The sequence below is a fragment of the Equus przewalskii genome, chromosome 8, assembly GCF_037783145.1.
Source record: "Equus przewalskii isolate Varuska chromosome 8, EquPr2, whole genome shotgun sequence".
In the NCBI taxonomy this organism is placed as follows: Eukaryota; Metazoa; Chordata; class Mammalia; order Perissodactyla; family Equidae; genus Equus; species Equus przewalskii.
The window spans coordinates 47,810,812-47,831,931 of record NC_091838.1 but is presented as its reverse complement, the minus strand read 5'-3'; the positions used below and the strand labels follow the sequence as shown (position 1 = coordinate 47,831,931).

General features: G+C 38.8%; 1 protein-coding gene across 7 annotated transcripts in view; it reads left to right on the top strand.

Moving 5' to 3' along the window:
- The first annotated feature begins 2,045 nt into the window (after positions 1-2,045).
- ANKRD46 (ankyrin repeat domain 46) overlaps positions 2,046-21,120 on the top strand; it is a 50,600-nt gene continuing 31,525 nt past the window's right edge. The window contains exons 1-2 of one of the 7 annotated variants that reach the window (XM_008531808.2): positions 2,046-2,236; positions 5,508-5,661. The gene's annotated coding sequence lies outside the window, so the exon portion shown is untranslated. Of the gene's footprint in view, positions 2,237-4,831; positions 4,971-5,507; positions 5,662-21,120 lie in introns of those variants that run through there. The other 6 variants (XM_070631869.1, XM_008531809.2, XM_070631870.1 and 3 more) reach the window with 6 other exon arrangements.

Below are 21,120 nucleotides of genomic sequence, written 5' to 3'. Positions count from 1 at the left end.
TGAAGAGATTATTCTGGGTTATCCAGTTTTGCCCAATGTAATCCAAGTGTCCTTATAAGGAAGTAGGAAGGTGAAAGTTAGAGAAAGAAGATGCAAGGATGGAAGCAGAGGTCAGAGGGAAGAAAAGATGCTACCCTGCTAGTTTTGAAGATGGAGGAAGGGGCCATGAGCCAAGGAATGTGGGCAGCCTTTAGAATCTGGAGAAGGCAAAGAAACAGATTCTCCCTGGAGCCTCCAGAAGGAATGCAGCGCTGCCTACACTTTGATTTTAGCCCAGTGAAACCGACTGGGACTTCTGACCTCCTGAACTGTAAGAGAATTAATTAGTGTTGTTTTAAGTCATTAAGTTTGTGGTAATTTGTTATGGTGACAACAGGGAACTAATACAGCCTCCCCTTGTGTAGACCCCTTCCAAGACCCTGGAAGTATGTTCACATGGTCAGTTGTTTGTGTAAAGCTTGCAAAATTAAAATATTTTCACTATAATTGATTAAGGCTGCTGTCTCTTTGCACTCGGACTTCCCAAGACCCTCTTCTCCTCTGGCTGAGTAGCGTGGAGCGGTTACAGACCTTTTTGGGCTCTAGCTAAGCGGAAATGCAGTTGGATATACTTTGGTTTGTGTTTAGTTGGACATGTTCCTGTGGTTCATGGTCACTTGCATGCAGCATTGCGTTATTGCTGGAGTGTGGTGATGGCTTCCATGAACTCCCCCAATGCCCACTGTGTTAAAGTCCACAGGTGTGGTGGCGTGAAGGAGTCATAGAATATGGTAGCATGCAGTTCATTCCCTTAATCCCAGCAGAGGAAAAGCTGTCTGCACAGTCCCTACATTTTTTCAGATCAAACAAAAGCAGTAATTCATGAAGATGGAGAGATACATTTGAATAGGCTCTCAGATTGTTTGATAAACCAATTAATGAAGAGGAGTGAATCATATGAACACATTGGGAAAAGGTTCAAATCCTTTGCTGATTTGACATAATTTACAGGCATCAATAAAAATATTATAAACTCAACACACAACCACAAGGAGGACATCCATAACAAATCGGTTAATGTCATCGATTTTAAGAGTATTTAATATTTGTGATTAGTCACTGCACAAGCAAATGTGAAATGCCCTGAAATCTTATAATTCTTATATGAAAGAAATTGGATAGTTTTCTCAAATTTGACAATAATCCTAAACATTTACATGACATTTGCAAGAACAAACTGTTAGACTGATTAATAGGCCTTGAATGAATAGACATGAGCTATCCTAGAGAGTGGCTTGGTTGGGTAAGTATGCTCAAATTCAGAAGAAGTGATCACTGTGCAGAGGAAGTCTTGGCTGTAGGTCCAGAGTTGGTAAACTTAAAAAAACAAAAAGTTTCCAGTAAATGAACTTCCCGCCACCCCATCACCCACTATATTTTTAGGGATTTTTTCTTCTTCTTCTTTCTCCCCAGACCCCCCTAGTATATAGTTGTATATTCTAGCTGTAGGTCCTTCTGGTTGTGCTACGTGAGATGCTGCCTCAGCATGGACTGATGAGCAGTGCCACGTCTGGGCCGGGGATCCGAACCAGAGAACCTGTGGGCCGCCAAAGCCAAGCCATGAACTTAATCAACCACTGGGCCACAGGCTGGCCCCTATATTTTTAGTTTTGACTCTATACATGCTGCATTTAGTCTGGGAATCCTAAAAAGTGGGATGTAAATATTGAAACCATTTTTGAAAAAAACTCAAGGTCATATTTTAGAATTAGAGTAGTCAGTCATTAGTTGCGATTACTAATAAATCAACTTGGCTTATACAGAAGACGTAGCGACCACCAACCAACCATTAATTGATGCCTATAGCTCTTAATAACACTGTCCTTGCCTTTGAAGCCTTCCTTTACCTGACGAGGAGGGATGTATATTTAGAAAAGGGCATGAAAAGTGCAAAATGCTCCTGGACTCAGACGGCAGAAACCTCTTTTAGGTCGTTTTTCCCTACTCCCCATGCCGCAGTTTTGCATCAGCCTAATTCAGACCCCACTCGTAGGAGTTTCCGATTCAGAGCTGGCCCAGCCGCCGTGCGGGCCGCCCGCCTCCAGGGGGCGCTCCGCCGCCGCCGCGTGAGGCCGCTCTGGCCCAGCGGGGGCTCCGCTGGTCTCGGTGGCGGGCCCCTCACCTCCGCCCGTCGCCGCCGCCGCCGCCCCCGCTGGGAAGGTACTGCAGCTGTCGCCTCTGCTCGGCCGACTCGAAGGTACCTGGGACGGGCCGGTGGGCGGCCCCAGGGTGGAAAGCGCTTACACCTCCCCTGCAGGCTTTGAAGCACCAGAGAGCCCTGGGCCTGGCCGAGGGGCCTGGGGGGGCGCGGCCGCCCGGGCTCCCCGCACCTACGCAGCGGCCGGAGGGAGCCAGACCGGGCTTCGCGGGTCCGGGGTGGCTTTGTCGCGGGGCTGCGGTGCTCGCGGGGGCTGGGGAAAGGCCAGCGAGGTTCTCGCTTGTGTTTGCGGGGGAAGGCTCTGGTTGTCCGCCGAGGGGGGCCAGCTGGGGTTTGCCGGCCGCAGCCCGCGGGCCTGCGGTGGTGGCGGGCGGCCGCGGTTAATCGGGAGGTCAGAGGGCCAGCCGAAGGCCGCAGCCGGCGTCGGTAGGCCAGGACGAAAGCGTGCTGTCGTGGTGTTAGCACGGACACTGCATGGGCCTTCCTCAGGAACCCGCAGTGTATGCGACAGAAGCTGTTGAGGTGTGCGTGAACGGTCCGGAATGGCGCATGGCCCCGGGTCCCCGTGTTAAAAGACAGCATTTGCCCTTTAATTCACATGCAGTGCGAAGAAGCCAATTGTTTACTCCCCAGATTTTCCACCTCAGTACTCTGCCTCGAGAAAAAGACGTATTCTTAAAAATTCCACAGTGTTCAGAATTGGCTACAGAACATAATGAAGTAAATAAACCAATGAATAGTAACACTTCTCATTCTTTAAAAAATAACGGTGGTGTCAAGGAGCTCCTAGCTTAAAAAGCTGTAGTATCAGTGGTGTAGGGATTGTTATAGTAATAGCTCTCTTCAATACTTAACTACGTGTCAGACATTGTGCTGAGTGCTTTGAATACCTAGGAACTTTAGTTAATCCTGCAGCAACCCTGTGAGGTACCATTTCCATTTTGCTGATAGGGAAACTGAGGCAGAGAGGGTCTAAATAAATTTGTCCCAAGTTAGACAGCTAGCAAAGAGTGAGCTGGAGTTTGAGCCTCCCTTTCCTTATTTCAGTGTCCCTGCTTCTGTTACTTTTCCAAACATGTTGTATAAGGTTTTGTTGTTGTTGTTTATTAAGGTGATTTGTATCCTGAACTGCTTTGTCTCAGGCTTAATTTTCATGGCTATATGCAAGAGTCCTATACCAACTCCTTTTTGGTTTAAAAGGAGTTTAATGGGGAAAATGTTTGCTCATTAGTGATAATAAAGTTAAGCTTGGACTAGGGTCCTCACCACTCCAAGACAGTTTCGTTTGAAACAGAGAGGGGTTTATTTGGTTTTTAATGAGCTTGTTTACTTTTCTTCATTATTTGTGTTTCAATACCACTTTTATTGAGTTCACTTGGCTTTTGCAATATTTTGACAATAGTGCTGAAATGAAAAATTTTTCGACAATGGTTAATATTTTACAGGATGTAGGAAAGGCATTGGAGAGAGACAAAGAGGAATAAAGAGATGTTTGGCATATTAGAGCAAGTTGAGTTACTTTCTATGGAAGATAAAGAATTTTCCCAGTTCCTATCAATGCCAGAAGAGAAATCATATTTCCAATTGTGAAAAGAAGTTGGATGTTATAGTGTCCTAAATCTCTCAGCCTTATCAGGATTTAAAAGTTTGCATAGTCAGCATCCATATAGCACTTGTATATTGAGTGCCTTCCATGGCCAGGTACTGTTCTAAGCTCTAGGAATGCAAGAGTGAACTGTGCAACACAAAATCCGTGTTCTCATAGAGCTGACATTCTGCTGGAGGAAGTCGGGGGGTGAAGACAAAAAACAAAATAATTTTTAAAAATTAAAGTAAAATATATCCAGTCAGATGGTAACAGTTGCTAAGAAGAAAAATAAAGTAGTGAAGGGGGCTAGAGAGCACCAGGGAAGGAGCAGTGTCATGGAGAAGACTCTTGAGTACAGCCTGAAGGAGAGTGGGACAGCCACGCAGCTCTCCAGGCGATGAGAACACCAGGCAAGTAAAGCCTGGGAACTGCCAGTCTTAGTGGAGCGCCAGCAAGGAGGCCAGGGGGTTTGAGGTGGAGAGGGGAGGGCGAGAGATGTTGCAGAGCTAACTGGTCCTGGTAAAGACTTGGGATGTTTTTCTGAGTGAGGAGGGAGATGGTTCAAGGGTTTTGAGCAGAGGAGTTTAGGGGATCTGACTTAACAGTTTTAAAGGATCACTCTGGGTCCTGTGTTCAGAATCCACTGTAGGGACAAGGATGGAAGCAGGGAGATCTGTTAGGAGGTGGCAGTAATCCAAGTGAGAGGATGGCAGCTTAGATCAGGTGGTAGCAATAGAGTAGTAAGAAGTGGTCGTATTCTAGATGTAACTGACAGGATTTGCTGATGGATTTGATGTGGAGTATGAGAGTAAGAGAGTGAAGCACGGCCCCAAGGCTTTTGGCCTGAGCTGTTGGGACCATGGAGTTGCTATTACTGAGATGGGGGAGACTTGAGAGTGGAAAGAAATGGGGTCGTCAGTGGAATGGGAATCAAGAGTTTAGTTTTAGACATGTCAGGTTTGAGATGCCTGTTCACATGGGGTTATGCGAGGCTGGAGTTCAAGGGAAAGGTCCTGACTCAAAATAGAAATTTGGGAGTCATGAGCAAATAGATACTATTTAAAGCCATGAGATTGTATGAGATCTAGTCTAAAGGAATGAGAATTGAACACTGGAATTTTCCATATTCAGAGGTTGGAGAGATTAAGAATCACGAAGGAGACTGAGGAGGAAAAGCCTTTGAAGGTAGGGGTGTGGCATGCTGGAAGTCTAGTGGAGAGGGTTTCAAGAGGAGAAAGTGGTCAACTGTGGCTCTTTCTGCTGATTTGACAAGTCAAGTAAGATGAGGACTGTGAAGTGACCATTAGATTTAGCAATGTGAAGGTCATTGGTGACAATGCAAGGAGAATAGTGGGGGAGAAAAGCCTGATTGGTGTGCTTTAAAGAGAGAATAGGAGGAGAGGAGTTGGAGTCTGCAAGTATGGGCAGCTCTTTAGAAGAGGTTAGCCATAGTTTTTTCATATATAAATTACTTGAAACCACTGTAGTCATTTCCACAGTAAATAATTTTATTTCCAGCTTCAGTTACTTAGCAACTACTGTTGGATTATTTTTATCAATGACTGGTGGAAATAACTATACTACCCCACTGATAATAAAGTATTATTAACCTTGAAAACCAATACACACTGAAGTTTGTCCTTTTTGCATAATTTCAGGGCTCATAAAAGTGCTTGGGTGTGGAGTGTGTTCCTTTGTCACTTATCTTTGTTCTTACCTTAGGCTGAGAAATTAACTTAGAGGTGCTACAGACTGCATTTAAAACGAAAAAACATGCACACGGAAGTTGAGAACCGGGATTTATTTTGAAGTATGCTTTCTCAGTAGTATTAAGGACGGTGCTGCTGTACATCATTTCTATTATAAGAATTAACTTGTAAGTAACACAATAAGACCGTACTCGTCTATTGTTAGTGATAAAATGTTAAGACTAATACTTCATTGAGAGTAAATAATATGAGTTAAATAAGGCAGCATGGTTTAAAAAGGTAGTGAATGTATAAAAGAGTGCAACTTTTTATCTCAAGACACGAGTTTGGGTTCTTGTTTCTGCCCTCAGCAAGTTAATGCTCAACTCCAATACAAAATAATCTCAGGGTCTATAGAATAACTAGATTTTACACCATTTTGACTGTAGATGTAAGCTCTTTCCATGGTCTTGTCATGTACTTTTTCCATAGCAAATTAGCCATCTGTTGCATTGTAAAGATTTAAAGTGATTAAATAAAATATTTTGAAGTTTAGGGTTATAGCTGCTGATTTTTTTTTATCCATTAATTTTATCCAGAAGGTGATAGGTCCTGCAGTGTACAGATCGAAATCTGTTTTTTAGCTGTGGAAAGTATTTTCTTAAGTTTGTGCCTTTCGTTTTGTTCTTGTTTTTTACTCGGAATTTTCATGCTTTGGCTCTGCTCTCTAGTTCTCATAATCATCTCATACATCCTTTTTAACTTTTTTCTTTTGCATATCTTCTCAAGTTAGGCCTTTCCATCACTGATTTGATTTCCAGTGATATTTGTTCTGTTCCTTACTACTTATAATTTGGATTTTAAATTTCTTCTATGTTTTTATTTAACTATAGTCCTTTTTAATCCAGTCTTCTTTGAATACTATTTTTTTCTCTCTCTGACTTAATTTTTTTGTATATTCCTAAAAGCACAGTTTTTTCTGGATTTTTCTATCTTATTGTAAATAATTTTCAGTGGTGTGCTTTTCTCCATGTAGGGCTAATGAACTTCTCTTCTGGTGGACTTTTTCATTGACTCCATGTTGACTTTCTTTTATTATTCATCCTTTAAAAATGAAAGAACTTTTGAGATTGTCACTGTACTATTGAGTTTATCACACCAAATTTGCTCAGTACCATTCTGCTAAAGACTTTCTCTAGATTTCTTTTAAAGAAAGTAATTAGAGAATTGAATTTTGTGTAGACATTCCATAGAGGACTCTATTGTGGTGTTTGTGAAAGATTTACCTAATTAAAATAATTTTTAGTATTATTAGAACTTAAGTTTCTGATTATACCTTTGTAATAAAATCCTTTTTTCCAAACAAGGAAACAGACATAAGAATGATCAACTTAGCTTAAACTTTATGTATAAGAATAAAATCAATGACAGAGAGCTAATTTCCAAATTAAATAGATGCTTGTTCATTTTTCCTTTTTTTCCAGCTTTTATTGAGGTATTATTCCCAAATAAGAATTATATATATTTAAATTGTACAGCATGATTTTTTGAAGGTGTAGAACATGATGATTTAGTATCTTTATACATTGTGAAATGATTATCACAATCAAGTTAATTAACACATCCATTACCTCACCTAGTTACCTTTGTGTGTGTATGTGTGGTAAGAACACTTAAGATCTACTCACCAAATTTCAAGTATACAATACGGTATTATTAACTATAATCACCATGCTGTATATTAGATCTTCACAACTTACTCATCTTATAACTGAAAGTTTGTATGCTTTGACCAGCATCTTCCCATTTCCTCCATCCCTCCAGTCCTTGGCAACCACTGTTCTGCTCTCTGGTTCTATGAATTAAGACTTTTTTTTTTTTTTTTTAAAGATTTTATTTTTTCCTTTTTCTCCCCAAAGCCCCCCGGTACATAGTTGTGTATTCTTCGTTGTGGGTTCTTCTAGTTGTGGCATGTGGGATGCTGCCTCAGCGTGGTCTGATGAGCAGTGCCATGTCCGCGCCCAGGATTCGAACTAACGAAACACTGGGCCGCCTGCAGCAGAGCGCGCGAACTTAACCACTCGGCCACGGGGCCAGCCCCTATGAATTAAGACTTTTTAAAATTCCACATGTAAGTGAGATCATACAGTATGTCTTTCTGTGTTTGGCTTATTTCACTTGGCATAATGTCCTCTGGGTTCATCGATATTGTTGCACATGGCGGGATTTCCTTTTTTTATAGCTGAATAATATCCCATTTATGTATGTGTGTGTATACACACACACACATGTGCGCGCACACACACACACATACATACACACCACATTTTCTTTATTATTTATGTCAGCAAACCCTTAGGTTGTTTCTATATCTTGGCTATTGTGAATACTGCTGCAGTGGACATGCAGATGTCTTTTCAAGATAGTGATTTCATTTCCTGTGGATGTATGCTGTTGACTTTAAAAATAAAACAGCCGGTTACTTTACCAGCAAATTGAATTTATTTGCGAATAGCCAAAGAATCACAATTTGGGATGTGCATGCTATGGCAGGCCTTAGGCAAATCCAACAAACAGCGGAGAGAACATTATTTTCTAGAGAAAAAGGAGGACATTGGGAGGGTTTGTTTTGAATGAAAGTCCATTGGAGAAAAGCAAGAGTTCGAGGTGGTGATAGATTCTCATTGGCTGAATTCCTGGGGTAATCAATTTCTATTTGGGATGCAGTGTACATTTCTTCCTGTAGTTGGTGATTCTTTCCTGTTGACGTCTTTCTGTTGGGGTCTGTAATTGACTATCTTTCCTGTAACTGACCTCCAGTGATATTGCATGGAGGCTTTCCCTTCTGACCGGCTCCATTTTAAATTAGAATTCCCTCTATTAATTTTCTCAATACCTAGAAGTGGAAACTTTTACTTTTTTTAGAAACTGAAGCTTCTCTTTGTTCACCAGGATTGTTAGCACTTCCCCTAAGGCAGTGTATAGAAATCTTAAATAATTTAACCTCTGACTTGCCAGTAATTATTAGAGAAACAAAACAATTCTAAGACCAAAACATTGTTCAATAAACAGTAGATATACACCCATTTGATTGAAGAATGGACATTTTTTTGGTCCCTAGCTCTCTGTCATGTAGCCATAAACAAACATATGCCAAAGAAATACTGATATTTATGTGTATTCAATAAGCTATCCAATAAGCAGTACTTTTTGGCAAATTACAATCAGTTGAAAGATATATGCACGTTATTATTTAGGGAATATACCAAGTTGGTCAGAAACAAATGCAGAATACAAATGGTTTATGTAGCTACCTTTTCCACATGGGGCTTTTGTGAGACTAGATACTCTGCTGTGTTTTACTTTTTAAACTAAGTATATAAAAACTAGCCAGATAGCCTGTATTTTTTTCCTGTAGCATTATAATGTTTTCTTTTCCTGTAGCCTAAGTTTAATTTAAAAAAAAATGTCCTGAGTGTGACATTGTTGGAACAGTTTGTCTACGCATTTTCACTTTGGTGGCAGTTTTAGTCCTAATGTCAGTCAGTTTTTCCAGTAGCCAAATGACACTGCTTATTTCATTTAAATTTCTCTCTGCCCCTTCCCCGTCTTTTGGCTGTGTTTTGCCTGTTGACTGTTAAGCCAATTTTTTTGGAAAACAAAAACTCGTATTGTCTATGAAAGAATTGTCCCACAGCTAGCTTATTTTTATCTCACTTGTTTACTCAGATTATCCTTTTAACTTGTTCTTCAGGTTATCTCTTGGTCAGTTCCTAGAATTTACCCAGCTCTCAATCAGTGTCTAATCTCCTGAGCTGTTTTTTTCATTTAAATGTGAGATTTCTTAGGCCTTACTTCAACTTCTTGAAGAGAGTTGGGTATCATTGCACCCCACACTTCCTTTGACTTGTCTTTTGCTGAAACATGCAACACAAGCAATATTATTTTTCTCCTTAGAAAGAAATGACAGGCGTATATAGCAGTAGGTATCAAGTAGTAATGACGACTTTAGGTTCTGTGTCAAATATTTAAGTATTTGGTTCTAAGTAACAGAAAACCTTATTTAAACTGTATTAATAAAAAAGTGACTTTATTGATGGCTGTATTTGAAAAGGCCAGAGTTAGCACGAGCTTCAGGTGAGGTTTAATCAAGGTTTGGTTCTATTTCTCTGTCTGCCTTTACCCTGTGTGCTTCCTGTATGTGTGTGTGTGTCTATATATCAAAACAACTAAAGGAATTTTATGTATTTTTTTACTTTTGAATTTTTTTAAAGATTTTATTGTTTTCCTTTTTCTCCCCAAAGCCCCCTGGTACATAGTTGTATATTCTTAGTTGTGGGTCCTTCTAGTTGTGGCATGTGGGACGCCGCCTCAGCGTGGTTTGATGAGCACTGCCATGTCCGTGCCCAGGATTCGAACTGACGAAACAGTGGGCCACCTGCAGCGGAGCACACGAGCTTAACCACTTGGCCACGGGGCCAGCCCCTAAAGCAATTTTAGATGTTGTGTTTGCACAACATATTTTCAGAAAAAAAGAGAATGTATCGCTCTAGCATTCCAAGCTAAGAGTCACTGGACTGGTCACATGTCTACCTGTAAATAAACCTCTCTAGGTAGGGGAATGTAATATGTTCCATGGCTTAAAATAAGCAGGGTTGACCACTTCAAAGCAGTGAAGAGTAATAGTGCTGGGTACTAATGGGACAGGAAAAGGCAGGAATAGATTCTAGGTAGGCAACCAGTCATGTCCACTACAGTGGCATCGGGCATCTGAGGGAATAAAAACTCATGATTGGCTTTAGATCAAAATGGTACATTAAGTTCATTTTTTAGCACATGACAATAATCGATAAAATATAAAAAGAGAAAACCAAAAAGATGTAGTCAGAATAATAAATAAGTTAAACGTCTCTATAGAGTGGAAGCACAAGGTGATGAGTGGAGCTGTAGCTGTTCTGGAAGTGAGCAGTGGCAGCCAAGAATTTGGCTCCTGCTGAGTGATGAGGATTAAAAGTACTTCATATAAGACAGAGGACTGGAGTAAGGTTATGGCTTAAAGTCAGGGCCTTGGGGAGAGATTCCCTATGCATTGGAGGCTGAATAAAACTGCTCTTGACTGCTGCTAGAATCTAATGGCTTGAAGCTAGACCTAGCGAAGTGGGAAGACACAGTCTTACAGCCAGAAACTGAACCAGACTTTGGCTCACTGACTGGATCTGTAATAAACCCCACTGTCACTGAGGGAGAAGAGCTCAAACTTACGTTTTATAAGTCCTGGTTCTGGACTGCATTCCCAGGTGGCAAAGGAGAGGCAGCTGTATGAGGGAATAAGCATAGAGGGAGGAGGAATGGAGAGCAAAACCAAACAAATAACCCTTTCTTCTGAAATAAGCTTGCAGCTGAAATTCTAAAATGAATGAAAAAGGCCTAGTGTTCAGAAAAACCCAACCAAGAATATTAGGATTCGTAATAATATTATGAATTCAATCCTGATGTAAATAATTTTAGGAAACCATCCAGCAAAGACTTTTAAGTGTCTTTATGCTCAAATGAAAAAGAACTCACATTTATTAAAAATGAACAGTAAATTATGAAACAGGAAGTAACAGGAACAGATGGATATGAAGAACCAGTTAGAACCCTTAGAAATGAAAAGTACAGAGGTTTAAATGGAAAAAGAACAAGTGTGATAAACTTTAGACTCAATCCAGCCAGTGAGAATAAGTGAATTAGGAGATAGTGCTGAGAACTGCACCTAGAGTGTAGCACAGAAAAGCTTTTTTTTTTTAAGAAAAGGATAAATTGATAATCGAGTTTCCAACATGTCTAATAGGAAGATATGGTGGAGAAGCAATATTTGAAGGTAATAAGTGAGAATTCTCCAAAATTCAAGAAAGACGTGAGTGCTTAGATTAGAAATGCACTCTGAATTCCAAGCAGGATAAATGAATTCTCCTAAATAGACCTCAGTGAAACTGCAGGACATCAAGGATAAAGTGGAAAACTTTAAACCAAAGAAAAAGAAGGTGACATTCTTTTCACAAGAACAACAATTAGACTGAAGCAGACGTCTCCTAGCAGTAATAGATGCTGGGGAACGGTAGAGCAATAGCTTCAAAATGCTGAGGAAAAGTAACTGGCCACTAAAACCTTATAATCATATGAACTGTTATTCAAGAGTAAAGTAAAAATAAAGCCGTTTTCAAATTTACAAGGACTGAAAGAGCTTACTACTCACAGATGCTCACCCAGATACCTGAAGGATGAACTTCAGCTAGAAGAGTGAATCTGGGGGGAGGCAGGGGATTTTTTTTTTAAAAGTGATCCAATTGGTAAAATGTTGATAAATTTAGTTCTTTTTTTAAAGTTTTAGGAGGTACTTTTTTTTTTTTATGGTTGTAGTATTTTGCTTTACACGATCAAAAGCTTTGGATTAAAATTCTAGAAGAAATTTTTATTTACTAAAATATTCTTAAAGTCATTATTTTTAAAGGGTGCCTTCAAAAGGTCTCCTTTTTAAAAAAATTTTTATTGAGTTAATGATAGGTTACAATCTTGTGAAATTTCAGTTGTACATTATTGTCTGTCAGTAGTGTTGTAGGTGCACCCCTTCACCCTTTGTGCCCACCCCCAACCCCACCTTTCCCCTGGTAGCCACTAATCTGTTCTCTTTGTCCACATGTTTAAATTCCTCATATGAGTGGAGTCATACAGAGATTGTCTTTCTCTATCTGGCTTATTTCACTTAACATAATTTCCTCAAGGTCCATCCATGTTGTTGCAAGTGGGATGATTTTGTTCTTTTTTACAGCTGAGTAGTATTCCATCGTATATATATATACCACATCTTCTTTATCCTATCATCTGTTGACGGGCACTTAGGTTGCTTCCACGTCTTAGCTATTGTAAATAATGCTGCAATGAACATTGGGGTGTATGGGACTTTTGGAATTGCTGACTTCAACCTCTTTGGATAGATACCCAGTAGTGGGATAGCTGGATCATATGGTAGTTCTATTTTTAATTTTTTGAGGATCTCCATACTGTTTTCCGTAGTGGCTGCACCAGTTTGCATTCCCACCAGCAGTATATGAGCGTTCCTTTTTCTCCACAACCTCTCCAACATTTGTTACTATTAGTTTTAGTTATTTTTGTCATTCTAATGGGTGTAAGGTGGTATCTTAGTGTAGTTTTGATTTGCATTTCCCTGATGCACAGCGATGATAAACATCTTTTCATGTGCCTATTGGCCATCTGTATATCTGCTTTGGAGAAATTTCTGTTCATGTCTCCTGCCCATTTTTTGATTGGGTTGTTTGATTTTTTTGTTCTTGAGTTGTGTGAGTTCTTTATATATTATGGATCTTCAGCCTTTGTCGGATGTATGACTTGCAAATATTTTTTCCGAGTTAGTGGGTTATTTTTTCGTTTCAATCCTGTTTTCATTTGCCTTGAAGAAGCTCTTTAGTCTCATGAAGTTCTTTTGGTGTTTTTTAAAGGTAAAGCTAAAACTCCAGACAACAATAATGAAATGGAATGTTCTGTGGTAATTATAGCATGCTGTGGTCATTGGGTTCAGAATAAAATTTCTGGATAATTTTAGACTTTAACGAAAATTATTAGTGTGTGTTAAAAATTTTAAAATAAACAGTTAAAGAAAAGAAATATAGTCAATAGTTCCTGAGTCAATACAGTGGAATGAGAATATAGGAAATGTAATAATGCAAGAGATGAGAGGAAAGAAGCACCAAAAAACAAAAGATGACAAACAGAAAACACAAAATAAGATGGTGGAAATAAGTCCAAATAGGTCATAAATCAACAAGACACACACCTAAAACAAACTATACAGAAAGGTTGAAATAGAAATAATCTCCCCAAATTATAACCATTAAAAGCTAGTGTAATAATAATATTATTAATATCAAATGTTGAGGCAAGGAACATTAGTAGGAGTAAAGAAGTACACTAATAAATGGAACAATTCTCTAAGAAGACAGAGCAGTTATGAACTATATGTACCTAAGCGTAGTCTAAAAATGTAACCCCAAATTTGATTAAATTATGAAAAGAATTGACAAATCTATCACGGTGAAAGATTTTAACACTGTTTCAGAAACCGATATATCAGATGGCAAACATTTAGAAGGATATGGAACATTTCCACAAGAAAAAGAAATACTGCAGATATAGTGGAGAGTTATCTTTTAGTCATGAAAGTATATAATGAATGACAATAAATTTGTTTAAAATAACAATAATGATTCATTATATCGGTATCTACAGGTCAGGAATTTGAAAGTGACTTAGCTGGGTGATTCTAGCTCCGAGTCTTTGAGTCAAGCTTTCAGCCAGGGCTGCTGTAGTCTGAAGGCTTAACTGGGTCTGGAGGATCTTTTCCAAGATAGCTCACTGACATGACTGTTGGCAGAAAGCCTCAGTTCCTTTCTGGCCAGTGGCAAGAGGCCTCAGTTGCTCATCACATGGACCTCTCCATAGTACTTCTGGAGTGTCTACATGACATGGCAGCTGCCTTCCTCCAGAGCGAGTGATTCATGAGAGACAGGGAAGAGGCTGCAGTCTTTTATGGCCTATCTTGAAAGCTGCTTCTACCACATTCTATTTGTTAGAGGTGAATTAGTAAGTCCATACTCAAGGGTAGGGGATTTAAACTCCACCTCTTAGAGGAAATTGTATGAGAGAATTTTGGGGCATGTTTTTAAACTACCACACTGTACTTAGGTGTTTTGATTAATTCCTAGAACTAGTAAGAGTTCAGAAAGGTTGCTGATGTGAGTGAACACACATGCATTAGTTTCATTCCTAATATTAGTAATAACCAAATTAAAAGTGTAATAAAGACCCCAATCATAGGGAAATAAAAACAATGAATTATTTAAAAATAAAACTTACAAAAGATGTGCAAGACCTTCATGGAGAAAATTATAAAAATTTATTAAAAGATAGCAAAGAATACCCAGATATTCCATGTTCAAGGATGAGATGATTCAGAGTAGTAAACAAAAATTTCAATAGGATTTCTGTGATACACGGCGAAGTAATCCTAACATTCAGATGGAATAGAAAACAGTAAATAATTGTTAGAATGATTTTAAAGAACAAGATTGGGAGACTTGTCATGCAAGATATCAAGAACTGTTACAAAGCCAAAGTAATTAAGACAGTGTGGTATTGGCAGATATATATTCCATAGACTATTGGAGCAGAATGAAGAGCCAGAAACAGGCACACATTAAACAGAAATTTGTTATGTATTAGAGCCACTTTGAACTGTGTAGTGGCTACAATCACATATGGCTATTCAAATTTTAGATATAAGGTGCCTAGCATTAATAACTGCAATATTGCTTTTCAGCATTCTGGTGTTCTGGTATTTAGTGCTGTTTTAAAGTATTTTTGATAATATATGTTGGTGGGATTTTTTGGTTATTTTTTTAAAACCTTAAGTGTTTATGTCTTGGGACATAATGAGGGAATTATGTGTTCTACTATAAATTCAAACTGAATGAATGGTGTGTGTGTTTTAAAAATGTACTCTTCTGGAATCAATCAGAAATACTAGAGATGAAAAATACAATGGATCAGATAAAACAGAATATGGATTCCCTGAATACCCATGTAGACACCACAGAGGAGCAAATTAGCATAATCGAAGATATAGACAGGCTGAATAGCTCCAGACAGAGGAAGAAAGAGAACTAAGAATTTAAAAAACTGAAGAAAATCTTCCAGAAATAGCTGACTCAATGAGAAAATGCAACTTAAGAATAATTGGAATTCCTTTGTTCACTGCTGGTGGCAGTGCAAACTGGTGCAGCCACTATGGAAAGCAGTTTGGAGTATCCTCAGAAAATTAAGGATAGATCTACCTTATGATCCAGCTATTCCACTGCTGGGTATTTATCCAAAGAACTTGAAAACACAAAGGTATAAAGATACTTGCACCCCTATGTTCATTGTGGCATTATACACAATAGCCAAGCCTTGGAAGCAACCTAGGTGCCCACCAAGGATGAATGGATAAAGAAGATGTGGTATTTATACACGATGGACTACTACTCAGCCATAAGAAATGATGAAATCCGGCCATTTGTGAAAACATGGATGGACCTTGAGGGTATTATGCTGAGTGAAATAAGTCAGAAGGAGAAAGTCAAATCCCGTATGATCTCACTCATAAGTAGAAGATAAAAACGACCAAAAAAAAAACCCACATAGCATTGGAGATGGGACTTGTGGTTACCATTGGGAAGGGGGGAGGGGGGAGGGCAAAAGGGGTGATTGGGGTCACATGTAAGGGGATGCACTATAATTAGTGTTCGGGTGGTGAACATGATGTAATCTATACAGAATTTGAAATATGATGTACATCCGAAAAAAATAAAAATTAAAAAAAAAAAAAAGAATAATTGGAATTCCTGAGGGTGTGGAAAAGGAAAATGGAGCAGAAAGTGTGCTCAGCGAAATAATAGAAGAGAACTTCCCAAATCTAGGGATTGAGAGAGGAATGTGTGTGGAGGAAGCTTTCAGATCTCCTAGATTTGTCAATGTAAAAAGACTTACTGCAAGGCATATAGGAGTAAAATGGCAAAAATGAATGACAAAGAAAGAATGCTCAGGGAAGCAAAGCAGAAGAAAATAACCTACAAAGGAACCTGTATCAGACTTTCAGAGGATTTCTCTACAGAAACCTTACAAGCTAGGAGAGATTAGAGTGACATATTCAAAATTTTAAAGGATAAAAATCTTCAGCCAAGAATACTCCATCCAGCAAAAATATCCTTCAGATATGAGGGAGAAATTAAATCTTTTCCAGACAAACAAAAGCTAAGGGATTTCTTAGTCATAACACTTCCACTACAAGAAATCCTCAAGAAGGCTCTCATACCTGAAATAAGAAAAGAAGGGAGAAAAGGGGTCGCAAAACACAGAGTAGGGAGACAGATAGAATCGGAATAGGATAGCAAATATTCAACTATAGCATTAGGATAAAGGGAAGTAAATCACCAAAGCAAAGACAATCTTATCACTCTAACTACAAACTCACAAGTTGGAATAAGAGATGAAGATAATAATTTAGGAGGGGAGGAGGAAAGGGACTGAAACAGTCTAGGCTAAGTAAGTAAGAGACCACCAGAAAATGGACTATGTTATACACGAGATTCTGAATACAAACTTCAGGGTAGCCACTAAACTAAAAAATACAATAGAGACGCAAGACATAAATAAGGAAAAATCTAAGAAACCCAGCATAAGAAATTGCAGGAGTCAATGGGTAGGCTAAAACACACAGGACGAGAACCAAAGGAAACACAGGAAAACCGGAAAACGAGCAACAGAATGACAGCATTAAGCCCTCATGCATCAATGCTCACCCTCAATGTAAACGGATTGCTCTCCAATAAAAAGACACAGAGTGGCAAAATGGATTAAAGAACAAGATCCAACAATTTGTTGCCTCCAAGAAACACACCTCAGCCCCAAGGACAAACACAGGCTCAGGGTGAAGGGGTGGAGGACAATACTTCAAGCAAATAGCAAGGAAGAAAATGCAGGTGTTGCAATTCTTATATCAGACCAAGTGGATTTCAAAATAAGACAGGTAAAGAGAGACACAGAGGGACAATATATAATGATCAAAGGGACACTTCATCAAGAAGAAATAACGCTTATAAATATCTATGCACCCAACACAGGAGCACCAAAGTTCATAAAGCAACTATTAACAAACCTAAAAGAAGATATCAAAAATAACACAATAATAGTAGGAGACCTCAACACCCCACTCGCATCAATGGACAGATCATCCAGACAGAAAATCAACAAAGAAACAGTGGAGCTAAACGAAAAGCTAAAACAGTTGGACTTAATAGACATGTATAGAACACTCCATCCAAAAACAGCAGAATACACGTTCTTCTCAAGCGTGCATGGAACATTCTCAAGGATAGATCATATGTTGGGAAACAAGGCAAGCCTCTACAAATTTAAAAAAATTGAAATAATAACAAGCATCTTCTCCGATCATAATGCTATAAAGCTAGAAATTAATTACAAGAAAAAGTGAGAAAGGCACAAAGATGTGGAGACTAAACAATATGCTATTGAATAAGCAATGGATCGTTGAAGAAATTAAAGAAGAAATCACAAATACCTGGAGACAAATGAAGACGACAACATGCCATACCAACTCATATGGGATACAGCAAAAGCTGTATTAAGAGGAAAATTCATGCCATACTAACTCATATGGGATACAGCAAAAGTTGTATTAAGAGGAAAATTCATCGCAAAATTCTTAACAAACAAGAAAAATCCCACATAAGCAATCTTAAACTACATCTAACTGAATTAGAGAAAGAACAACAAACAAAGCCCAAAGTCAGCAGGAGAGAAATAATAAAAATCAGAGCAGAAATAAATGCTATTGAAACAAAAAAGGCAGTTAGAAAGGATCAATGAGACAAAGAGCTGGTTCTTTGAGAAGATAAATAAAATCGACAGACTTCTAGCCAGACTTACAAAGAAAAAAAGAGAAAGCTCAAATAAACAAAATCAGAAATGAAAGAGGAGGAATAACAGACTCCGCAGAACTACAACAGATTATAAGAGAATACTACAAAAAACTATATGCCAGCAAAATGGATAACCTAGAGGAAGTGGATAAATTTTTGGACTCCTACAATCTTCCAAAGCTTAGTCAAGAAAAAGCAGACAATTTGAACAGACTAATCACAAGGAAAGAGATTGAAACAGCAATCAAAAGCATCCAAAAGAATGAAACCCCAGGACCAGATGGCTTTCCTGGGGAATTTTACCAAACTTTCAGAGGGGATTTAATACCTATCCTTTTCAATCTATTCCAAAAAATTAGGGAGGATGGAACACTTCTTAACAGATTCTACGAGGCCAACATCATGCTGATACCAAAGCCTGACAAGGACAGCACGAAAAAGAACTACAAAGCAATATCGCTGATGAACATAGATGCAAAAATTCTCAGCAAAGTTTTGGCAACCCGAATTCAGCAATTCATCAAAAGGATCATACATCATGATTAAGTGGGATTCATACCAGGGACACAGGGATGGTTCAACCTCTGCAAATCAATCAACATGATACACCACATCAACAAACTGAGGAATAAAAACCACATGATCATCTCAATAGATGCAGAGAAAACATTTGATAAGATCCAACAGCCGTTTATGATAAAAATGAGGATAGAAGAGAACTACCTCAACATAATAAAGGCCATATATGACAAAATCACAGCCAGCATCATAATCAATGGGCAAAAACTGAAAGCCATCCCCCTGAAAACAGGAACAAGACAAGGATACCCTCTGTCACCACTCTTATTTAACATAGTACTGGAGGTTTTGGCCAGAGCAATCAGGCAAGAAAAAGGAATAAAAGGAATCCAAATAGGGAGGGAAGAAGTGAAACTCTTGCTGTTTGCAGACGACATGATCTTATATATAGAAAACCCTAAAGAATCCATTGGAAAACTTTTAGAAGTAATCAACAACTACAGCAAAGTTGCAGGGTATAAAATCAATTTACATAAATCAGTAGCATTTCTATACTGTAATAACGGACTAACAGAAAAAGAACTCAAGAACACAATACCTAATTCACAATCACAACAAAAAGAATAAAATACCTCAGGGTGAATTTAACTAAGAAAGTGAAAGACCTACACAATAAAAATTACAAGGCTTTTCTGAAAGAAATGGATGATGACAGAAAGAGATGGAAATACATTCCATGTACGTGTATTGGAAGAATAAACATAGTTAAAATGTCCATTCTACCTAAAGCAATCTACAAATTCAACTCCATCCCAATCAGATTCCCAATGACATTCTTTATGGAATTAGAACAAAGAATCCTAAAATTTATATGGGGCAACAAAAGACCCCCAATTGCTAAAGCAATCCTGAGAAAAAAGAACACAGCTGGAGACATCATAATCCCTGACTTCAAAACCTACTGCAAAGCTACAGTAATCAAAACAGCATGGTACTGGTACAAAAACAGGTGCACAGATCAATGGAACAGAATTGAAAGCCCAGAAATAAAACTACACATCTATGGACAGCTAATCTTCGACAAAGGAGCTGAGAGCATACAATGGAGAAAAGAAAGTCTTTTGAACAAATGGTGCTGGGAAAACTGGAAAGCCACATGTAAAAGAATGAAAATTGACCATTCTTTTTCACCATTCACCAAAATAAACTCAAAATGGATCAAAGACCTAAAGGTGAGACCTGAAACCATAAGGCTTCTAGAAGAAAATGTAGGCAGTACACTCTTTGACATCAGTATTAAAAGGATCTTTTCAGACACCATGTCTTCTCAGAAATGGGAAACAATAGAAAGAATAAACAAATGGGACTTCATCAGACTAAAGAGCTTCTTCAAGGCAAATGAAAACAGGATTGAAATGAAAAAACAACCCACTAACTCGGAAAAAATATTTGCAAGTCATACATCCGACAGAGGCTTAATATCCATAATATATAAAGAACTCACACAACTCAACAACAAAAAATCAAACAACCCGATCAAAAAATGGGCAGGAGACATGAACAGAAATTTCTCCAAAGCAGATATACGGATGGCCAATAGGCACATGAAAAGATGTTTATCATCGCTGTGCATCAGGGAAATGCAAATCAAAACTACACTAAGATACCACCTTACACCCATTAGAATGACAAAAATAACTAAAACTAATAGTAACAAATGTTGGAGAGGTTGTGGAGAAAAAGGAACGCTCATACACTGCTGGTGGGAATGCAAACTGGTGCAGCCACTATGGAAAACAGTATGGAGATCCCTCAAAAAATTAAAAATAGAACTACCATATGATCCAGCTATCCCACTACTGGGTATCTATCCAAAGAGGTTGAAGTCAGCAATTCCAAAAGTCCCATACACCCCAATGTTCATTGCAGCATTATTTACAATAGCTAAGACGTGGAAGCAACCTAAGTGCCCGTCAACAGATGATAGGATAAAGAAGATGTGGTATATATATATATACGATGGAATACTACTCAGCTGTAAAAAAGAACAAAATCATCCCATTTGCAACAACATGGATGGACCTTGAGGAAATTATGTTAAGTGAAATAAGCCAGATAGAGAAAGACAATCTCTGTATGACTCCACTCATATGAGGAATTTAAACATGTGGACAAAGAGAACAGATTAGTGGCTACCAGGGGAAAGGTGGGGTGGGTGTGGGCACAAAGGGTGAAGGGGTGCGCCTGCAGCACGACTGACAAAGAATAACGTACAACTGAAAGTTCACAAGATTGTAACCTATTGTTAACTCAATAAAAAATAATAATAAAGTAACCCCCCAAAAAACTAGTGCTAAAATGCAGAACATTACTGGAGCTCTGAGGAGGAAGAGTTGATCCAGCCCCGGCGGTGTGTGCATGCAGGCACGCCTCTCAAGGCCAGTGCTCCAAAGCTATCAATGCCTCAGAAACAAAAACAGCATACCTGAGAGGGAAGGCTGACGCTGGAGCTGGGCAGATGTGGGTTCAGACCCCAGCCCTACCCCTCTTCACCTTGTCATCTTGGACAGTTACTTAACTTCTCACCATTTG